The sequence below is a fragment of the Protopterus annectens genome, chromosome 5.part1, assembly GCF_019279795.1.
Source record: "Protopterus annectens isolate FY-2018-M chromosome 5.part1, PAN1.0, whole genome shotgun sequence".
Lineage (NCBI taxonomy): Eukaryota > Metazoa > Chordata > Ceratodontiformes > Protopteridae > Protopterus > Protopterus annectens.
In genome coordinates, this window is record NC_056736.1 from 351,576,188 (window position 1) to 351,600,982 (window position 24,795).

Genomic DNA, 24,795 nt, shown 5'->3' on the forward strand with positions numbered 1-24,795 from the left:
ACAGGCCGACACATACCCACGGTCAGCACACAGGATAACACATACTGTTATCCTCAATACATACTTATTGTTGTGGGACTTTGACTACTTATCATATTGCATGTAACATTTACGTTTCTTACATACAGGCATAACTATTTAATGCAACTATTACATAATCTATGGGACATAATAATGTCCTACAATCTCGGACAGTTGCCCTTTGTAATGTTTTATGTCAGGACACAACTGCCCAGGGAGAGGCTGTCCCTCCTAATGTGGGACAGGTGATAACCGTATGCCTACGGCTAGCTATACCCACACCTACCGTGATGATCTACCTCTGAGTTGGCACTAACAGACACACGATGCGGACACACACACACACACACACATTACAGTCACACGGAAATGCACACGGCACCCTCAACACACACATACACAGACTACAGCAATCGCAAACACAGTTAAACACAGTACCTACGTGGACCGCAACACCGGCAGCAGTAACTAGATGTCCCTTCATATCGTGATAATACTACTCGCGGTTCTACTGTTCCGGTACTGTGTTCTTTTGGTCTTTCAGCCTCGTGGTTACGCGTGTCGGTATGTGACACATTCCATAGTTGGCGGTATCCTATTTATTTGTACCTCCAAGGTTATGAATGTCATTGACCTATCTATATATTTGCAGATAACAGTGAATCCGTATATATCAACATATATCTCTCTATCGCCCTTTCTATCTGTATTATATATACATATATATATATATATATATATATATATATATATATATAAAATGTATATATATATATATATGTATATATATATATATTTATATATGTATATATGTGTGTATATATATATATATATATATATATATATATATATATATATATATATATATATATATATATATATATATCTTACAGGGAAAGTGACAGGCAAGCTACACCTTTCATTGTGTACTTGTCAGTGTATACTGTTTCCTGGACTCCGCACGTTTGTGTCTGAACCTGTCACATTACACACCTGCCATAGGTACAGCTTGGCTACCATAGTGTTAGGTGACTGTATACATGATTGCATGTTCTACTCTTGTCAGTGGCCATTTTACCCTTCTGAGCAGGCTCTATTAGTACAGGGGTGAATAATGCTGATTTCACCTGTTCTGGACATCACTGACCATGATCTGCACAATGTTCGGAGAAGCTTAGCCCTGTTTCGCACATATCCGTATAGTCATATTTAAACGATGCTTACCAGCAGTGGGTAACGCATATTTCTGCTAACGTGTGCTACACATGCTCTGATGACCTGCATCTGACATGCATTATTCTTGCCTTCGGGATTACGTTACATCCCTTGCAGGACATGGGACTGGGAACATGAACGACGGTCACTGCATTTACCACTTGGCCATCTGGGATTTGTACACGTGTTATGGCATTTTGTATGTGGAGTATACTATGGCTGTTACTCCATGCTGCACTCACATGGGTAACTCAGTTAGTTTACATATGGATGAGTCCAGTTAATGGTATGTCCATGTGATGTTTACTGGATGTGCTCTGGCATTGGGTATGTATATCACAGTGAGCCACACACGATAATGTGCTACACCTTCAAACAACCATAGGTGGAGCATGCTGGGGTGACAAATACCTGTCATGGGTACACCCCATGCCTTGACACAACATCCATGATTACATTATGTGGAGCCCCTCATTAATGCAGCTGGGAATCCGTGCAGAGTGTGTGCAGAACAGTGCTTACACACATGTGATCCCATGATTGCCTCTGCTCCACTGAGCGACAGTTGGTTACTTGATGTTGTGGTGACAGCAGACACTGTTTGCCTCGTTTGGTGTGTGGCCTCTGACAATCGGGCATGTACCTACCGATGTACCTAGGAACCTATACACACAGCACCAACATATGCTGATAGGCACATGTACTGTTCAGGTGTTGACATTCCTTGTTCCAATAGCTGTTGTGTGTACAATGTTTGAGGGCTGCCTATGTAGGATTCACACAGTGGGCCACCTATCCATTACAATTTACAGGTGGTCGTGTGTGTGTGCCATCCATTTTACTGTGTGTGCAGGTGGAGAGGTGAGTCAGTCTGTAGGGGCCTACACTGTCAGAGTATGTGCTATATGTTCCCTCTTTGCCAAGGTGTAGGCATATTGGGCATGCCTCCATCTGCCTACTGGGGCTGGCACAGTGTGTTCATGGTCTGAATCCCTCTGTGCCTGTGATGGCCTTGGCAATTGTGGTGGGCTATGAGGGCCTTCACCATTTTGTCCCTGCTGCAGCTGTTTCTGCAGGATAATATTATGTAGCATGGCACATACTATGAAGATGTGGGCACACATGCCTGGAGAGTACTGCAAGACTCCACCAGATGTGTCCAAGCAACGGAACCGTGATTTCAGCATCCCGAACACACGCTCTATGATGATTCTGGTTTGTGCGTGTGCCTCATTATGGTGTTCTTGCTGCATTTCTGATGGGAGTCATCATCCACAGCTCCAGTGCATAGCCAGCATCCCCAAGGTGGCCATGTGGGATGTCCCCCCTGACAAATACCTGATACAGCTGTGAGGCATGCCAGATATGGGAGTCATGGTAGCCTCCAGGGCTGCCAGCACACACATCCATGATAATGCCCTGGGCATTGCACACAACCTGGAAGTTGTGGGAGTGGAATTCCTTGCGCTTTATGTAGCGCCTACCATGCTCACCGGGTGGTGACTTGATATGTATGTGCGTGCAGTCTATCACACCCAGTACCTCCGGGTAGTGTGCCACACGGTGGAAGTGACGCATATTGCTGGCCAACTCCTCCTGAGTTCAAGGGAAGTATATATGCTCATTGGCATGTGGTAACATGGCATCCAGGAACTGGTGTAGTACTCTGGATGCTGATGCCTGTGAGATCCCCATCATATCTCCAGTTGGCCTTTGAAAGGTACCTGTGGCTAGTATTCAGAAGCTTACACATACCTTCGTGTCCACTGGGATGGGTTCCCTTCTGTTGTTTCTGGTTCTCAGGCGTGGCCGGCACAGCTCAACTATTTGCTGTAAGATGTCCCTGTCCACCCTGCAACGCTCTACTATCTCCAGATCATGTAGCCCCTGGTAGGTTACCATTGGTCTGAACACTCTTCTCCTCCTCCGGGGCCTGCAGTGGTTGTCAGCATCATCCTCCAGAACACCATCAGTCTCTAACACATGGTGATGAATCACAGCTATGGCAGCTCCCAACATGTACATTTTAAAAGTTCCCCATGTGTTTACACCTATGGTGCAGTGTTTGGGAATACACAAGTGTGTCTAGGGTGCTTTCACACTTTATACTATTGTGCTGTGAATACCTATGATGTCATAGGGTGTGTATGTACGATCGTAGCTACAGGGTATCTTATGTGTTTTACTACAGGAACTACTATTGTGGTGCCTTTGGTGTTGAATTACATTAGGCTGCCGTGGATTACCTCCTGCCCTTCCCTTTACATTTCTTCACATTTTACATACCATTTTCTGGCATGCATCCAGCAGCCTGCTTTCATTTGTACTTTCCTAGACCTGGCTTATCTTGCGTAACGTGTTCTATTGCCGGTCTACTGTAGGTTTGCTTTGCTCTGCTATGACAGTTCTCCTATCTTTGCAATCCAATGCCTCCCCTCCTTTCTTTGCAATCCTATGCCTCCCCTATCCTGTTTTGCAGGTTTCTGTGAGCAGACTTGTCAGCTGCCGTCGATTGGCCACCGTGAGTTGATAGGTGTTAATTGCTCAGTTGTACTCCAATTACCCTACTGCGGCATTTCCTTCTTTTCTTTCCCTGACCTTCCTGTTTGTGCTACTGTTCGCGGTGCGTGCATCCACTTACCGGGTTTCGGGCACGTTTTCATCTCCGTACACATGCGCTTTCGGGCACCATATATGCTCTCAGCTAAATGATTCTATACCTACCTCCCCACCCCTGTCCTGCAGCTTTGCTTAGCAACGGCCAGGCCAGATTTGCATTGCGCCAATGTGCTTACAGCTACGGTGGCACACCCCTCTGCTGATGTCATGTATCACCTCTGAGCCACTCCTTGGTGTTATAGCACTGCGCCGTATGGTACATCCTTCATCTGGCGGGACATTTGCGATTCAGTATTACCTGCCTCATTTGCATGGCATTGACTACTAATTCATAGTTACTGCGCCGAACACTGTTGCAGACCCTTAGCAACCATTGCAGCTTGGTTGTGGTGTACCATGCATACCATTGCATATTATGTGAAATCCTGATTTGTATTACATTGTGATTTTATGACATTTGTATATATTTTCTTTGTGTTCTAGTTTGCGCACACATGCCCTGCGGTTGTACTGTGCGTTACTGTGGACGTGACATTAAATGTTGTTTTTTAGGTGTTGTGCATCATTTCTTATGCCATTGGCTGTGTATTTAGCCATTGGCATATGTTAACTTTGTAATACATGAGTCTGGGCCACTTACATAGCTCCGATGTTCTGTTTGGGAAAATGTAAACTGTGTTTTTTTGGTTTACATTTCCGTAGGCTTACGCTATGCCTGCACCACTTCATGAATCGCTATATGCTTTCATTTGCATGGTCCGACACTGCACATGGGGTGATTAGCATACCTAAGCCGCGGGCTGCGCAATTCTGGCGTATGCCGTTAGTGCACGTGGAATTGGATTGTACCTGAATCACTCGATGGCCATATTTGGCATTATACCGCCTACCCTACACCTGCGCCTGGCGCAGGCTTCATGAATCCCGGGGATAATGTCTGTGCTAGGAAATGTTCTGTATTGTCTTTAGAGTGAATTAATTACTTATATTGAAAGCAAAAAGGAATGTGATTGTTTTATGACATCTAGCATCTGCCAGAAATCTGAGGTGAAGCCCTTGTCTAAATATTTTTACAGGTGCAGGTTAAATACTGCCAGCGTCATCATTGGTTGTTTGGCCTGGGAACTAGCAGTCAGATGACAAGAAATGATGTAATTCTGCAAGCTATCCCAGAGGTAAAATTTTAGATATTAATTTGAGAAGTCTGTTCATGAAACAGGGCATTCTGTATTCTGTCTTGGACCCGATAACAACTAGAATCACCACATCTGCCTTGTTCTATTAGTAAGTTCTTGGGTTATAGTATAATTCTCTTAGATTCAGTCAGGAATACAGTGAAGCTTAGTTTAGATAGTTTTCTTTCTTTGAGACTGTCCTGTAATGTTGTTTTAAATATTTCCTGTGGTCTTGAATTCTGATGTCACTCTAAATATATATTTAGTATTGTCTTGTTATTTTATTATTACTAAATATATTTAAACCTTTTATTGTGGCTGATCTATCTGGAGATATTTACATTTTGAGAGTACTTGCATATTTATTTGGTGACAATGTTTGCACCACTCCTAATAGCCTTGCTCTTGGTCAAACTACCATTTGTGTTAATATTAATATTACATAGTAAGATTGGACATCCTTTATTGAGGGCCTTAAAGTAGATGATAATGAGTCACTGGTGGCAGTAATATCTACTTGATAGTCTGGGCAGAAGGAGGCATAGCTAGTAAGCTTTGCCAGTCTTTCCCAAGTGTGTGTGTGTGTGTGTGTGTGTGTGTGTGTGTGTGTGTGTGTGTGTGTGTGTGTGTGTGTGTGTGTGTGTGTGTGTGTGTGCGTGTGTGATTGAGTGTGTGTGTGTACATCAAATCTCAAAGTGTGTGTGCCAGCTTCTTGGGCAGAGACATGAAGCACTGGTTAGACAGAGAGGGTGCTGGAGGTCTTGGCTTGGTCACTCAGCTGAGATCTTAACTTTATAGCTGTGCCACTGGGGAGTCTTACTGGGGATCTGGAGAAAAAGGGAGAAACCAGCCCCAGACTGACTGTGGTCTCTGTGTGCTCTTAAGGGAAATTGTACTTGATGCAGAGAGCTGCATCTGGAAATACTATATGTGCATACCTGTATTCCTCCCCGTGAATGTTCCTCACTGTTGCCAGTGGTGAGAATTGAAGCTATATATATATATATATATATATTAGCTTTGAATATGACATCATTTTTACATATTAGATCAAATTTATTTTTTGATTTAAAAAATTTCCAAGATGCATAGAGGTAGCATATATTAAATGGTAACTACTAAAATAAGTGTATTCGAATGTGGAGACTTTGAAAACAAAAACAGAATGTCCTAATAAAGAATCTGTAGCCTGAAATGACAAGCACTTCCTTAAGTTTTGTGTGGTTCTATGCTGTTTTGAGTATTGTGCATTTAATTATATGCCATGAAGTAGCATGCAAGAACTGCTGAAATTTGACATTGTGAAGTTTTACATATCACTCAGCACTTTTAATCAATGCATCTGTCTCAGCTATTATGTTTTCTACTAGTTTCCATAGGTCTTGATAATTCTTTTAGTTGCTTTCTTTTATTGCTAGTGTAGACTTTTTAAGAACATGTAGTTAAATTAATTGTAGGTTTTTGGAGTGCAGTGAACTAAACAGATTCATTAATACACATTTTTTAGGCAACATTACTAGATAATATGATTCCTGAAATGTCTTTTGGTACAATACAGTTTACTGGTTTAGCAGATACACTGGGTCTTTACACAGAAATAACCAATTGTGTTTCAAAATAGAGGGACTAAACTTCACAAAACTGACTGTCAGAATATCATGAAGTTTTATTTAACTGTGCGTGGGTAGTGATAAACACAAACAGTGCCGCATGAGTGCATGGAACAAACAAAACCACCTCCGCTGGAAAAGTTTGCCATTAAATTATTATGTGATATGATAACTTTTTTGAAATTGCTTATAGGTTTAGGATTCTTTTATTTGAAAGATGTAATTGCTTATATTTATATGCAGGTTTGGTATTTTGTGAAGAATGGCTTTGTATAACCATTTCAAAAGCAGTTTCTTTTATAAAGAAAGTCTACATTTCTTTTTTGTCTCTTTATTAAATGAAAAACTGTGGTTATCATTTGAATATTCTTTTCTGCCATGACCTATGACAGAATGGCATTTTGAATAGTCAGTTTAGTATCATTCTTCTTGGAAAGTATGAAGGAAACAGAGTACTTAGAAAAGCATCTTCAGCCATGGATAAAACAGTCAAACTTCGCCTGGTCAGAAGAAAGGATCAAACCTTGGACCCTGGAGATGAAAGTTATTGTAACACAGACACTGGCTGTTAATTAATCTGTTAGCTGTTTGTTCTTTTGAAACGTCTTCATGATCTCTATCCGTAGGATCACCTGTCCTCTAGCCTAATTAAGATTAAAGAATGAAGCACTTAATACACTTTTCTGCTAGAGTATACTCTGTCAGCTAAGTCCCTCAGCTAGTAAAAAGAACAAGCAGCTGCAAAGAATACTTCCAGCTGGACATCTACATCCAAGCCAGAAGTACCTATGAAAAGTAAACTTCCATGCCTAATATATGTCCTGGGTCCTCTCCTGTTCGGCATCTACTTCTCTGAAGTGCAGGCCAACACAGAAGGTCTTTGGCTAACAAAGTTCACAGATGACTGCAAACTGGGAGCCATAATAGAATCACCTAATGATGTAGACATTCTACAAAAGGGCCTCACAGAGACAGATGCTTGGTGTCAAAGTCATGGCCTCAAGCTCAATGCCAAGAAGTGCATTGTCATCCCCTTTGGGAAAAACTCGGTACCCATGAACTACCACATAGGCAGTAGCTCACTGAACACTGAAAGTGTGATGAGACCTTGGGACACAGGTGGACAGTAGTCTCTCCTTTGATAACCAAATCACCACAGTAGTCAGGAAATCCTTCTACGTGGCACACTTCATCACAAAAAGGTTCTCCTCTAGAAAAAAGGAAGTCATTGTTTCTCTCTACTCATCCCTCATCAGACCCATTATAGAGTACAATGCCCCATTTGGCATGTATCTCAAAAGACACCTACAACAATTGGAAAGGCCACAGAAATACCTCACTTAGAGGATTACCTGCCTCAAACAGATGCCATATGCAGACTGTCTCAAAAAACTCCAGTTCTACTCCATCACATATCACCTACTCAGAGGCGATCTCTGCCTAACATACAAAGCTATGTCAAATCCAGAGCTGTTGGACATACTACACTTAAAGAAATCCCAATCTCTCCAAACCATATGCTCCAGGGACCGAAACCTTGTCACCACAATAAACAGAACATACTGGTGTGATAGATTCCTGTCCCAGAGACTTCCCATACTCTGGAACAAACTACCCATTCATGTCAAGCAAAGCTCTTCATTGACCCTCTTTAAGAAAAATCTTGACGACTGGATGGGAAATAGAAAATTCCCCCCAGGGATCGCTTCTGTGGCACTGCTTGACAGGGGCACAGGAAAATAATTTTCTTGAGTGGCGAAAGCCAAGGAACCTTTTTTGGCTAGGCTTATATAGGCCCCAGGGCCGATAGCCTAGTACCTACCTATGAACCTATCAACAACTGCAGTCATTTAATAATACCAGCCAAATAATAGCTGTTTGCAATAAATAGCTGAACTACTTTTATGTATGTGCAGTACATGCAATAAACTGATAAGTGATTATGCAGGCTGGAGGATGAGGCACCATAAAATAACAGCCACTCCATACAACCCCTTTAATGAAAATGCTGCCTTTCTTCAGTAACCTTATGCTATACGAAAATTAAGACATCTCTATCTCTCTGTTTAGTCACTCTATTCCATACTATAATAGCCCCTTTCAATATATACTGTAACTTTAACTCATCAAATTATAAGCATTCTAAGTTTTTTACAGCTGTTTTACAACATACAGTGTGCATTTACCATAGCTCTGTATATAATTTTGTTTCCCCTGTCAAAAGATTTTTTTGTGCCTGTTTGCTGAGTTGGCAGGTGGGAAGGAAATACTTGTGCATTCCCTGCTTCTAACTACCCAGACCTCCCATTCCATTCACCCCAACCTCTCATGAAATGTAGGTGGCAACAATAAGCAAGGTACAGGAAATCACACAAAATTCATTGTCCTTTGTTGAAACCTAGCTAAAAGAGTCAAACCTAAAAATATGAAACCAATGCTTTTTACTCCAAAAAACTGCCATAGTCAAAAGCAATTATTTACCATAACATCAGCAAATAATACTATCATTGAAACAGTAGGACACAGTAAACATCTAGGTATCACAGCAGATGATAATCTTAAATTCGCCTAACATATACCACAAACCATTAAAAGATGCAGAATAACCTGGGTTCCCTTTACAAGGCCAAAGGGTATATCACAGACATGGCAAGAAAAAGTCTAGCCTCTACCTTCCTACTTCCAACTCTCTCTTATGACACCCCTTCCTAATAACTTAAATATTATGCAAAGAAAAAACAACTAGCCGCATGCTACAACAAAATAACCATATTTGCCGCTAATCTCAATCATAGGCTCCACCATTGCCATGCCTTAAAGGAGGAACTAAATTGGCTTGAAGTACACAAGTACTTGTCACATGCACCCTTAAGCACTGCTTACAAACTGTTTTGTTATCCAGACAAATGTCTTGCAATAAAAAGCATACTCCTACCTTACTCCTCCACAAGGGACCTTCGCTCCAGTGAAAAATTCTTAATAAACATTAATAAATCAAAAACACAGCTGGAGAGTCACTTTACTTCCTCTATACATCTAAACTTTGGAATACCATCTGTATACACATAAGACTCACTGACAAGCTCTTTAGTTTTAAATCACAGCCAAAAAAATGTCTTACACAAACTCTGTCCTTTTTATGCTCCTCACCAGGCTGAGACCTATGGGTTGGGTGTTGGGCTGGCACCTCGGCACCATAAAAATCGACTGCCAATCATTAGCGAACTGGAGTTCCGCTGTGGTGACCCCTAACCAGGAAAAGCCAAAAGAAAAACAACAACACCCAGGCTGAGACCTACAAGTGCACAATCTATCTTACCTTGCTATTCTGTGTTACTTTACACTGTTCTCAACACACTATTTATCAACAGCAAATTAAGTGTTATATGTGTAAATTCCATCTCCTTTTAGTTACCAAATACTACAGGCTCCCTGCAATAAGTCACAGCACACAGTAAGTAAGTAAACCTTACTATAACACAATCTTACTAATGCAGTTAACAACTCCCTGCATCCCAGGAAGCCATCCTCACCCACTATCCTGCATGGACTACCAATCATTCCCATTACTTGCTATCTTTCTTTCAAACTAAGTACTAATACAGCTCTCTTTTAGCTCTCATACTCTGACCAAATGTACCTTTCTAGAACTAATTAATCTAATTAAATAACATAACTGCAGGCAAACCCCAGTGACAAATGTCAAGTCTACATGTGTGTGTGTGTGTGTGTGTCTATATATATATATATATATATATATATATATATATAAAATATTTTATATATATATATATATATATATATATATATATATATATATATAATTTACAATTGCTAACTAATAACTACTGATTGCACTCCCCCCATAATGTGAAGTAACATGATGTATGTCAATCAAATGTATCAATAGCAATCTCTGCATGTATAACTGTATTGTCAACTCTCTGTACACTCTTATTATATATAGTTAGCGATGTATATTTGCCAGTGTATCAACTTCTATCTGAAAATTGCTTGACTGTAACCTACAGTGTACAATTTTGTTATATAATTATATGGCGTGTAAACATAAATGGAGATTTTCTTCCCAGGCCTCTGCTGAAAATGGGTATTGTCTAGTTAGACTTTCCTGATAGACAAGGACAAATAAATAAAAATATATAATTCATCTTTTGAACTGTGATGTCTTGAAGTAATTCAAAGCATTACTGAAGGACAAACTGATTTTAACCCCTGTCACCTCTGCTGAAAGGCTGGTCTAATAGTTTAGAGCCATGCCACAAAGAAGTACTACCATCTGCTGCTTCTCTGTACTGTCCCATACAGCTTTATAACATGGGGACTTATTGTGGAACCTCCCTTTTTTCTACACAATACCCCACTTCAGTACCCAATTGGCTTCTGTGAGGTATATTTATTTATTTATTTATTTTATTTATTTACATTTGTTGACCGGGAGAGTTTGGATGCAGATCCATTTTCAGCGGAGGCCAGGGGAGAAAAGCTCCACATTCAAATGTTACAGACAATTGTACATTTTGAGAAATATATCATTTACAAATTATAGCTTTAGTTACAGCTTAGTACATAATACTAGATTAAGACAAAAGTAGTACATCAGCTGTAGAAAAAACATACAGGTTTAAACATAGATTACAGATGTTGTACAAGGTTACAGATGTAGGACCATATTCATCAGTAGACAGCAGAAACATTTATGTTTGTGAGGTACATAACAGATATTGTCAATTGTTTCAATAAGAACTTTTTTATTGTATGGTAAGTAGCTAGGTTATTAAGCTAATGTGCTAGGTATATTCATGGTAGTTAGTGGGATGCTGAGAGAGAGAGTGGTGGGAGGAGTGGGTGCTATTAGAGGGGAAGTTGCAGGGGCATATTCTGAATGTTTTTAGGTGTGTTTTTAGTAAGGATTTGAAGTGGATGCAAGATGTTACAGAGGTAATTGAGGGTGGGATCGAGTTCCATAATTTGGCTATAGCGCAGGAGAATAATGCTTCTCCACAAGAGTTATTGTCTCTAGTGACCTGTAGGAGGTTTTTGTTGCTGGATCTTAGTGGTCTGGTGGTAAGATAGGGTTGGAGTAGATTTTAAAGGGATGGGACTTTTAGTGGTTGGTTTACTAGTTTGTGGGCGAGTTGGTACCATTGAAGAAGGTGAGGGAGTTCTAGCCAGCCCAGTTCTGCCAGTGAGAGACAGTGGTGACTATGGTAGGGTGCTCCTGTGGCAAATTTTGCGATTTTGTTGTAGAAGGTTTCAAGCTTATTTAGATTACATTGTCTTAGGTTTGTATATATTGGGGAGGCGTAAAGTAGGGTGGAGATAAGGTGAGAATTTGCTACTGAGATCTTTGCAGCTTTGATAAGTAGTTGCTGATTTCTATTTAGTGCCCCTAGTTTTTTGTGGACTTTTTCATGGTCAAGGATATGTGAATGCCAAAGTTCAGTTTATTGTCTTTTTCAACTCCTAGCAATTTGGTGTGTTCTGTAGGATGGATAGTTGTGTTGTGTTTTGCTGTGATGTTAAAGTGAGAGAGGTTTTGGGTAAGTTTGGTGGGTTGGAAGATTAGTAATACTCCACTATTGTTTTCATGCTGACTCTACAAAGCAACACATTCTGTGTTATTTATTAACAGTCAGTTGTAGTTCATAATATGGATGTGACATGAAGAAAGCATGGCTATAACATTGGTAGTTGCCATGATGTTTGGTCAGATATTTCAGTACCATTATATCAGACCTGCACTCAGTCTGCTTTGCCCTGTCATTTTTAACATACAGTCCAAACTGTGTTATTGCAGCTGTTCTGCACATATAACCATTTCTAGAGCTGTAACAAATGCTTGGTTGTATTTGATAAGTGACAGCTTTTGTTTGTGTAAAAAATTCTGTGCTGTAAAGGATAGCTCAAAACATTAAAAATTGTCCTTGGCTATGACAGAGAAAGTGTTTACATGTATGGCTCTGGCAGCACAGTTTTTTTTAATTATCTATGTGCTAAATGGCCAGTGAGTTAAAGTTTACATTATTTCAGTTATATTCTCTCTCAAAGACAGTGTTGAGATTTTCAGCTGTCTGATATCTCCATGTGGAGACAAGGGTGCAAAAGTAGGTGGGCATAAGCTGTGAGAGGAACTCTGAAAAGCATCTGTACTGGGACTCCTACCACCTAACACTACAACCTGTGAGAGATGCACTTATATAGCCAAACTGGAACCAAAGCTCTCTCCACCCAAGATAGTGCTAGACAGTCAAGAGGAGAAGATCAACACCCACACTACACCTCAAGCAACACATAGCCCTTCTAAACCCATACCACTAACACCCACACATAGCAACACTAAACCCACATATGTGGAGGCCCTTAACAGTAACCTGCCCAAGCAACAAGGACCTCTGAAGCTGAAATGCAAACAAACACCAATCACAACCAAAGTGTCACATAGCTCACAACACCAGTGTGCCACCCAACAACAGCCCCTAAGGCAAGACAACATACCCAACATTTTAGTCATAGGTGACTCTATAGTCAGGCACACTGATGTCCCACCCACCAGGCTGAACAAGGAGAAAATTACAGTCAGCTGCCTGTCGGGTGCCAGGATCCACCACATAATGCATGCACTCAAGTCACTCCACAACAAGTACAAATATGACTCTGTCATTGTCCATGTTGGAGTGAATGACTTGAGACGTACCTCCCTGGACTACATGAAAAGAGACATGGAAGAGCTCTCAGATCATGTGGCTCAGGCAGGTAAGACTCTAGCACTAAGTAGCATCCTGCCTTCACCCAGAATGATACCACAGTATAAGGATAAAATGATTGACTTCAACAATTGGCTAAGCGTTTGGTGTCATTCAAAGGGGATCCAGTATCTGTCTGCCTGGGATGACATGATCGACAGACCACGATGCTTTGCCAGAGATGGTCTTCACCTGTCGCCCCTGGGATTCAGGTTACTGGCTAGTGCCTTTTTTAGGTAAAGTTCAAAGGACAAAACCACCACCGTAACAGGTACAAGCATGCAAAATCTGAAGGTAATGCTACTCAATGCTAGAAGTCTAAACCTCAAAATGCACTCTCTTGAGGCACTCCTAAAAATGGAGAACATCAATATCTGTGCAGTAACTGAGACCTGGTTCAAGGTTCCAAAGAGCACCCCTGCAATACCAAGCCACAACTCTTGCCACACTTTTCGGCCACCAAACCAAGAATGAAACACTAAAGGTGGAGGAGTGTCCATATAAACCAAGGATATTCACACCAGGCTAGTTGCCCAACACAATGCGTCTGAAATACTCCAGGTGCAACTAACACTAGGTAAGACTGCAATCCAAATTGTAGCTTGCTTAGTCCCGCCAGGGGCTCCAATATCCTAGACCTGGTCATTACCAACATGGGAAATCGATGCTCCACATCTAGCGTAACCCCCTTGTTGGTCAGGTCTGACCATAAGCTAATCACCTGTGACATCCACATCCCACACCCACTGCCCAGTAAGGAAACCTCCATAAAAAACTTCTCCAAAGCCAACTTCATGCTACTCAAGTCAAAAGTGACAAACTTCATGCCACCCATGCAGACGGGAACTGAAAGTTCGACTGCTGAATCCTGCACTAAGGCACTGTATGAGTACATCCACTCATGCATGAATCGTGCCATCCTGAATAGAACCAAGATGCTATCCTCCAAAAAAAGGAAGCCAATCTGGTGGTCCCTTGTCATAAACAAACTTTACAACAAAAGGAAGAAACCTGACTGACTTCTTTGAATCAGTCTCCAGAGCCATGGACAAGGGTAACGTGGTCCACGCAGCCTATCTGGACCTCGCCAAGGTCTTCAACACCATCCCCCACTCTGGAATCACAGATAAACTTACTAAGCTGGGCATTAATCCCTACATCACTCGATTGGTTGCCAACTGGCTTACTGACAGAAGCCGCACTGTAAAAGTAGCCGACTCCAAATCCAGCTCCAGACAAGTGACAAGTGGTGTACCTCAGGGTTCAGTCCTGGGACTGCTCTTGTTTGGCATCTACTTCTCTGAAGTACAGGCCAGCACTAAGGGACTCTGGCTAACAAAGTTCGCAGATGACTGCAAACTGGGAGCCATTATTGAATCTCCAAATGATGTGGATATTCTACAAAAGGGCCTTACAGAAACAGATGCTTGGTGCCAGAGCCATGGGCTCAAGCTCAATGCCAAGAAATGTATAGTTATCCCCTTTGGGAAAAAACATGTACCCGTGAATAACCACATAGGTGGCAGTACACTAAACACAGAAAGTGTGATGTGAGATTTAGGGACACTGGTGGACAGTGGTCTCATCTTCGATAACCACATTGCCACAACAGTCAAGAAATCCTTCTATGTAGCATACCTCATCACTAAGGGCTTTTCATAGGTTCATAGGTAGGTACTAGGCTATCTGTCCGAGGGCATTTATAAGCCTAGCCAGGGTGTGTCAGCTTTCGCCGCCCCATTGATTAATTAACTGAGCGTCTGTCAAGCAGAGCCAATGACGTGATCCCAGGCGTGTATTTTCTGTTTCTCATCCACTCGTCAAGGTTTCTCTTGAAGACTGTTAGTGAGGGGCTCTGCCTAATGTAGATAGGAATTTTGTTACAAAGCATGGGGAGTCTCTGTGACAGGAATCTATCCCTCCAGCATGTTCTATTTATTGTTGTGGTGAGGTTTAGCTCACTAGAGCACGTGGCTCGCAGTGACTTGGATTTCTTTAGGTGGAACATGCCCATCAATTCTGAGTTGGACATGGCTTTGTAAGTCAGGCAGAGATCACCTTTGAGTAAGTGATATGCCACTGAGTACAGCCAGAGTTTTTTCAGTCTGTCTGCACAGGGCATATGTTTGAGGCCAGTAATCCTCTTGGTGAGGTACTTTTGTGGTCTTTCCAGCTGTTGGAAGTGTCTTGTGAGGTACATCCCAAATGGGGCATTGTACTTTAAGATGGGTCTGATGAGTGATGAGTAGAGGGGCACTATAACCTCTTTATTTCTAGATGCGAACCCTTTAGTAATTAGATGGATCACATAGAAGGATTTCCTAACTGCTTAGGCAATATGATTGTCAAAGGAGAGATTACTACCTACCTGGGTCCCCAGATCTCTTATTACCTCTTCTGAATTAAGGGGGCTGCCACCTATGTGGCAATTCATGGGTGTTTTGTTTTTCCCAAATGTGATGGCTATGCATTTTTTGGCATTTAGCTTGTGGCTATGACTTTGACACCAGGTGTCCATCTCAGTAAGGCCTTTTTGGAGGACGTCCATGTCAGCCGGAGAGTCAATTATGGCTCCCAGTTTGCAGTCATCGGCGAAATTGGTTAGCCATAGTCCTCCTGTGTTTGCCTGTACTTCTGAGAAGTATATGCCGAACAGTAGGGGTCCCAGGACTGAGCCTTGTGGGGCACCACTTGTGACTGGTTTAGAGTCGGACCTGGAGCCTGCTATTCTTACCGCGTGAGTTCTGTCTGTAAGCCAGTTGGCAACCCATCTTGTGACGTAGGCATTTATGTTCAGGCTGGTGAGTTTTTCTATAATACCTGAGTGAGGAATGGTGTTGAACGCCTTGACGAGGTCAAGGTAGGCTGTGTGAATCACCTTTCCCTTGTCTATGGCCTTGGTGACTGTCTCAAAGAAGTCAACCAGGTTTAGTAGGCATGATCTGCCCTTAACAAAGCCAAACTGGGTCGGGTCAAGTGTTTGCAGGTTCCCAATGTCTTTGTTAATGAGTTCCATGATGATGCGCTCCATAGCCTTGCAGACCAGGCTATTCAGGCTTATAGTTAGTTATAGATAGTTACCAGGGTCATTTGTGGCCCCTGCTTTGTGGAGCAGAACAACCATTTCTGTGTGCCATTCTGTGGGCATATAGCCTGTGGAGAGGCTGAGGATGAGCAGCGTGTTTAGGTGGGGAGTAAGTTCATTCTGTAGTTAGTGCAAGACACATCCTGGAATACCATCTGACCCCAATGATGCTGTGTTTTTGACTTTTGAAAGGGCTGTTTTCACCTGTGCATCTGTGATTTCCGGGACACTACACTTTTCCGGTATTGTTGTGGGCCCTTTTGGAGGTGAGAGGGGGGTGACGTTTGCACTGAACCTATCTGCCAGGATGTTGGCAATATCAGTAGGTTCAGTATATTTTGTGCTATTTTGCACTAGCTCAGAGCATATCTGTGAGTTGCCACTTAGATTCTTGACATAGCTAAAGAAGGCTTTGTGGTTATCTTTCGAATCCTTGGCTATTTTTCTTTCGAAGTTAGCCTTGGATGATTTTGTGAGGGACCTTAGTTTCTTACTGATACTGATCAGGGATGTCTTTCCTTCTTGGGATTTGCTTTTTTTCTGAACTAGTTTCCTCCTTTTGTTGTATAACCTGTTTATGGTAGGGGTCCACCAGACTGGTTTCCTTCTCTTAGGGGGGGTGAGTCTTGGTTTTGCTAGGGATGGCACGGTCCATGCATCCTTGTAGGTGCTCATAGAGTGCATTTGTAAAAGATTCTGCATCTTGGGCAGCGTTATCCTTTAGCGTGGGGGCTGTGAAACTTACGACCTCTGTCTTAAGTAAGGTGAAGTTTGCTTTAGAAAAGTTTTTCATTGTGGTTTTCTTGGTTGGGGGTGGTAGTGGGGTGTGGACATCCAGAGTGATTAGTTTATGGTCTGATCTAACCAGTGACAGGTTGACCTCCGGTGCGGAACACCTGTGGCCCATGTTGGTGATGACCAGGTCCAATATGTTTTCACCTCTGGTAGGGGAGTTTACCAGCTGAGCCAGGGCATTTGAGTTGATAAATTCCAGGAAGCGCTGAGCCTGGGAGTTTTCCCAGTTAATGGTAGGGTAATTGAAATTGCCCAATATCAGGGTGTTCGGTTGGACCTTCATGTTTTCCAGTGTGTCCAGAAAGGCAGAGTGGTGGTCCTGGGTCATGGAGGGTGATCTGTAGCAGGTTTTCATCCAGAAAAAAGGAGGCCATTGTCCCACTGTACTCATCCCTCATTACACCCATTATATAATACAATGCCTCATTTGGTATGTACCTCTCAAGACATCTGCAACAACTGGAAAGGTTACAGAAATACCTCACTAAAAGAATCACAGGCCTAAAGCAGATGCCCTATGCTGACCATCTAAAAAAACTCCACCTATACTCTGTCACATATCGTCTACTCAGAGGCAATCTCTGCTTAACACACAAGGCCATGTCAAACCCAGAGCTGTTGGACATGCTACACTTAAAGAAATCCCAGTCCCTCAGAGACACATGCTCCAGGGATCTAAACCTTCTCATCACAATGAACAAAACATGCTGGAGGGATAGGTTCCTGTCCCAGAGACTCCCCAGTCTCTGGAATAGACTGCCCATACATATCAAGCAAAGCGCCTCTTTGGCCCTCTTCAAAAGGAACCTTGATAATTGGATGGGAGATAGGAAATTCATCCCGGGGAATCACGTCAGTCACCCTGCTAGACACGGGTCCAGGGAAGTAAATACTGTGGGAAGAAACAGCCAGGGAATTGTTATGGCTAGGCTTATATAGGCCCTAGGGCCTATAGCCTAGTACCAACCTATGAACCTATGAACCTATAACTGACAATGAATCTGCACACATTCCTGCAACAATGCCCTTACACATCCTGCATATTGCAGGGTAGCTACATTGGACAGAGCATCATTAAAAATGTCTGCCTTCTCACAGCATATAAACTCTAGGTCATACTCACTTATTTCCTACCACTTAAGGGCCATAAATGGAGCATAAGGAGTAATTGTCTAGCTGCATATGGCCTCATGGTTTGTAAGCAGAGGATACCCCTCCAAAATGAAAGAAATGTCAGAATTTGGGAACTGTTCATAGTTTTCCACAAGATTTTTAGCATTCTCAGATTAGAGTCCTGACTCATAAACTATGCCCTCTTATTATCTATATCAATCCTGCTTTTTTATGTTTGCTATGTATAACCATCATTTTTGGGCTACAGGAAAAAGAATTTATGTTTACCTAAGAAAGGTGAAAACTGTTATTTTTCACAAAGTAGAATGCTTTAACTTTCAGCTCAAATGTAGAAATGATCTTATCTTACAAGGGAATACTTAGTAGATTATACATCGACTTATATGTTTACTAAATGCCAGTATTTTGGGCCACGTTTTCAGAATATTCAGCCCATTTTCATTACAAGCTATCCCATCACTGAGCAATTGTCTCAGGAATTTATAGGTCTGTGTGAACTCTCTGACTGACACAAGCGTCTTAAATAGCAGAAGTCCATTAGGCCATTTTCTTTTAGTGTAAACATGCCACTGTGCCATTGTTTATGGAAAGATGGATTTATTTGTTTATTTATTTAAGGTATTTTTAAGGACAGATTTGTTTAATTTATACATTTGTTCCTTGTCACTGTATAAAATCACATTTTGGCATAGATTGTGTAACGGTAAAGGCACAGCTCATAAACTTGCATCCCAGAGATACCAAGTTGAAAATATTAGGGACAAAACAGGAAAAATGGTCAAACTATAACATTTAGTTGAAATCCCGCCACCCATCAAATGACAATGAATCATTTAAACTACACAAGAAGGATATATTGAGAGCCATTGACACTGAATGGATAACTTTCCTATAATCAGCATGGCTCCTATTGGCCAAACAATTCCCAGTAGGCAAAATATATGGCACCAACCCTAACATCCACAAGCAAACACCTTTTGTTGCCCCTTCCCACATTAAGGTTGTGCTGCAAAAGCACACGAAGAAAGAGATCCCCTCAAATGCATTTCACCACTATTTCCTGCAAAAACTAGCATAATGTTCCGTCAACTTACTTTCTACAAATATTCTCAGTGGTCAAATATCTCAGTGTACTACAACTGTTCGCCTATAAGGTTTCTATTCTATTGGTGTCCTCTGTCTATCATAGTAGCATTACAGCATATATCTTGATATACATTATAGAATTACCATCCTTAAAGGAAAACTTCACCTTAAAACTAAAAAAAAAATCAATTTTTTCACTCTATCCCTGTTTTTTTAATTGTTTTTACATCTCAAAATCACCCTGTTTGCGATAGACTTAATATGTTTTCTGCAAAATGGCTGTCAATGGATCTTGTCGTATAAACATGATCTTATTTTTCTTCAAGCCTTTCTCTTTCCCATAATCTGTTTCAAATTTGCTTAATATGAGTCATGTTAGACATAAGGAAGTAGTGCTGTGTTCCCATTCCACTGACATATAATGGGATTAGTGTCAGTCACTGTCATCATATATACTGTCTGTAACAGGGCTGTTTCATTTATTACTTGAATGGCCCTGATTTGTATGTGTGTCAGGAATTGTTTTATGGTATACTTAGGAATTATACAGCTGCAACCAAAACAATTGCTAAATCGCAGGCCTTTTTTCAAATTATTTTTTGGTAGTACAAGATGAGTTGATAACCCTCCCCCTACACTGTGGTAAATGTGCTGATACTTTACATGAAATACAAGAAAAAATATTTTCTGACCTTTCTCCAGCTGTCAGAGACATCTTTGACAGTACATTCAAGTCATCTTAAAACGTAAAGTAGTATTAACAACAAGAATTTAAAGTTTAAAGCTTAGCATTTCGATACTGTGATGCTGCTTATATAAATTTGTCAAAAGATGTGACAACTGCCTTTGAACCATTGACTGATCTAATTGCTCTGTTTTGCTCTGAAAGGCACAGCTACATTTGAAACAGCTGTGAATCAGTGTAAGTTCTTTTTCTCTCTGCAATAAAGGCAATGGAAAACAGTTTCACACCTCTCTGTCTTGTTTATAGTTTCCTGAGTTCCCAACGATGGATTTCTCTGTATCTGTGGTACATCATGCAAGTGTACAAATTACTGTGCAACTAATGTGAGAAGTTGAGCTAAAAAAAGTGTGTGGTCCTTCGCTTCCTTTGATACCAAAGTGAGGAAATGAAAGTTTTATAAAGTACAAGCAGGTTTCACGTACCTGCACAGTACTGAAATCATCTTGTAGGGAGAAAAGCAAATTAAGAGTTGACTGAAACTGTAGGAGAAAATTAAGTTTTCCTTTAATGGTCATGTTGCAAGGAGTACAGGTGTGTTCCTAATTTCTCTGCAGCCAGCCTGGTAGATGTGGGCATCCTGAGACAATGTAGGACCTGTCTCATGTTCACTGATAGCCAAGTAATCCTTAGAGAAATGGCTATAGTATGAGAGATGTAATTATACAATGTCTCTGGATGCATGATTCTCACACAAAAGCTTTCAAAATAACAAACAAGTTGTCAGTATTACACCCACCTCACATAGCACTGACCTAACACATAGACCAACATATGCTGAGGCACTTAAAAACAACCTTCATAAATCCAAAAGACCACATAGACATTCATCCTACAAAAAGTATCCTCCGCAACCCCAAAAGCAGTCCACCAAAACAATATCCAATACAACACATACAGCCAAACCCTTTGGAGCCTCAGCTACAAAGCTACTAAGGCAAGCCAACACACTGCCCAATATTTTATTCATAGGAGACTCCCTTGTGAGACATGCAATGGCCCATTCACCAGACTAAATGAGGAGAAAATCACTGCTAGTTTTCTGTCAGGGGCCAGGATCTACCCAATCACCCACTCACTCATGTCATTAGACTACAAGTATCAGTATGGGCGTAAATGACCTGAGACATACCTCTCTGTACTATATGAAGAGAGCCATTATGTGCCCTAGGCTGGTATGCGCTTAGCATTGAGCAGCATTTTCTCTCTTCACCAAAGATGATGCGATAATATGAGCAAAAGATGACTGACTTCAGTAGCTGGATTAGTTTCTGGTATCATTCCAATGGGGCAAAATATTTGTCAGCATAGGAAGATATGGTCAAAACACCACATTGTTCTGCTAGAGGTAGGCTGCACCTGTCCCCACTAGGTTTTCAGATATTAGTTGTCCTCCCCAATGGTTCCTTTTTTAGGGAATTCTGAACTGACAAACCTTATGATCCAAGGGAATCTAAAGATGTTACTGCTCGAGGCCAGGAGCCTAAGCAAGAAACTCCACTCCTCCTCACTTCACCCAGGAGAATGTGAACATCTATGCAGTTACTATGAAATTATTTAAAGCTGCAGATTTTACCTCAGCAGTGCATGGCTACAATGTCATCCACACATTTAAGTCAGCTACTGCACAGGCAGTGACCAAAGGTGGAGATGTTAATTTGAGCACAAAAAAGGAAAATGGCTAGGCTTAAAATGGCACCTCAAGACTAGTCAAATGCTATGAAATGCTTGAGCTTCTCTGTGTCTAAATTTCCACAAGCAAAGTCCCATATCATATGCTTGCATGTTATAGCTCAGCCCCAATGACCCAATAAATCCATAGCTAATACATGGACGTACTGAAAACTGTTACCATTTAGCCTTATACCATATTCGTGGGCAACTTCAACTACCCCATTATAAACTGGGATACTTACATGACACCAAATGTACAGGCCCAGAGATTTCTGGACTTTGTAAACCAAACTCCTTGGACCAGATTCTCCATACTCCCACTATGGATGAAAAATTTGATCTAGTGTGACAGGTTCTGTGACACACCCCCTGCATTGTAAAACTGCCGTATGACACCTTGCAACCTGCTAAAGTAGGAAATGTGTACAACAGCACAAATAATGAGGGGATAAAGCCCTAAAAAGGGACACATCTTAAATATTGCCCTCACAAACTTAGAAAGTTGATAGAAAACAGGTCATGCATGAGCCAAAATGTTCGAAGGATAGAAGTCTGAAAATCAAATGTATGACATTATTCTCTAACAGCAGTCCATTTGGACAGAGGCACAAATAATGGGGGGACAAAGCACTAAAAAGGAGCATTACTTAAACATCACCCCCACAAACTTAGAAAGTTGCTAGAAAACAGGTCATGCATTAGCATGAATTTCCGAAGGATAGAAGTCTGAAAGTCAAATGCATGTCATTATTTCCTGACTGCAATCCTCAATGACTTGTCAGAAAACCACAATACTCACTATATAACATAATAATATAATAATTATTTTTACATGCTAATGAATGTTTAAGTGTAGCTAAGCGTGTGTGCGCATTATGTCCCTCTGCTCAGCATTGTTTAAACATCCCATAGGAGATAAATAGAAATATACAGCTGGAATTCCTGAACCAGGATAGTATAGTGGCTAGAGTCCTGGTGTTACATGCAGGTGTTTATGGTCTGAGTACCAAAACAGGCAAATTATTTTTATATGGAAAAGCAGTGTTAAAATATTTTTTTTAACTTAAAGTATGTAGTAACTGTTTTTTGTCAACCAGGATAGTGTAGCTGGTGTAAAATGGAAGTGTGAGTGCATGTAACATGTGAAATCACCCATGTATACACAAGTGTCCCATACAGTATAGTCACAGCCTTGCTAATGTAATGAAAGCACATAGAGGAATGTCATGTAAAGTAAATCATATACACCTACAAAATGAAGTCATTATCCCGATATTTGTTTAAAATGAAAAGTGAGCAATGGTCAGCAATGCCCAGCTATGCTTACCAGGCGTAGGCATCACTTAGAGATGAATGTTAAGCAGCAGGTAGCTCAGCTAAGTGGATTTGAGCACTGTTAAGCAGTGCTCAGCAATTACCCCTTAAAGCACTCTTCAACCTAGCTTAGTAGATTTGCGCATTGCTAAGCTATGCTCAGCATTTTAGAAATGGTACAATGATGGCAAAGGGTGGGAAGATGGCCTTACCTAAACCATGCAGGTGGGAATACAGCCATAACCTGTTTAGTTTGATCTTTGAAGGAACATGCCTGGTGTTGGAGATGGTCACAGCTGGATTCCTTGTCAAAAACCATGATGAGAGACTGCTACAGGGCCAGTACCAGGGCTCACAGTACAAAACAGAGGCCTGGGACCATCTTGCATGTGATCTCACCAGTGCTACTGGCATCCCTCGGACTTGTGAGCAGGTACACCATCACTATGCTGACCTAAAGTGAAGGAAGGGGGGGTGCTGTTGGCTCAGTGGATCCAAGATGCATGGGCACAGAATGCTCCAGTAGTAAGTAATTATCACTGTCAAGTAGTTTGTAGCAAATACTAGCCTGAGAATGTGATAGACAGAGGTATGCATAATGTTTGTTTCTCTCCCCAACAGATGCAGCAGAGAGGGTTATGAACATCGAAGCCCAAGGTGACAGACTGCTGAGGCTGTACAGACAGGCTGGTGAGTACAAATCTCTCTTGCAGTATATTGTTCAAATAGCTAACAAGGAGTACATTGCTTACTGCTAGTAGGTATACTGTTACTGTGTGACCTGAATAAATAAAAATGTTTAACAGACTAATATTGATGTGCAATAAAACTACCTAACAACTGTTGTGTTTATTCTGGTATGTTGTTGTAAACATTTAGAATGTATACAGATTCTACACAGCAAATGTGACTGTGATAGCATACATTAACTGAGCTTCCTCTGTGAACCAGATGAAAGAAAAACTGTAAATGGAGGAGCTGTAAAACAAGATATAAGTGAAATGTGAAATATATACAACACTAAGCTCTGAACCCTGAATAGTAATGTGTGAATTTTCAAATTGTGTTCCATCCAGCATTGCCTTGTGTTAACCTTTGCTTTCCAGATTGTAGTAATCCAAATGATTAATGCACATTACAATAACTATCTGTCATGCATGCATCACAGGATTCCAAGGTCAGACTGTCTAATCAGGAGACTATTAGGTAGAAATCAGTGAAACTTGAAACAGCAATTCCTCAGTAGCTCAGTGTGATGAGAAATAGCTTAGTTGTTAATTTTGCATACACAGACATGGTTCGACTCCAGGGAGAGGTACTAATATGTGTGCATATCTACACACAAGGAATCTGGAATAAATATAAAAACAGTCAGGTAGTGTTAACAGATATTTTTTCCACAGGTTGTACAGATAAGGAAATGTTGGTAGTAGCTGTATGAAGGGTATACTAATAAACTGTGTACAACTGTTCAACTGTCCCACCACATGCCTGCAAATGACAGCATGATAGGTACATACAACATGAACTCTTCCCGATACATGTCTCTCAATTGTCACAC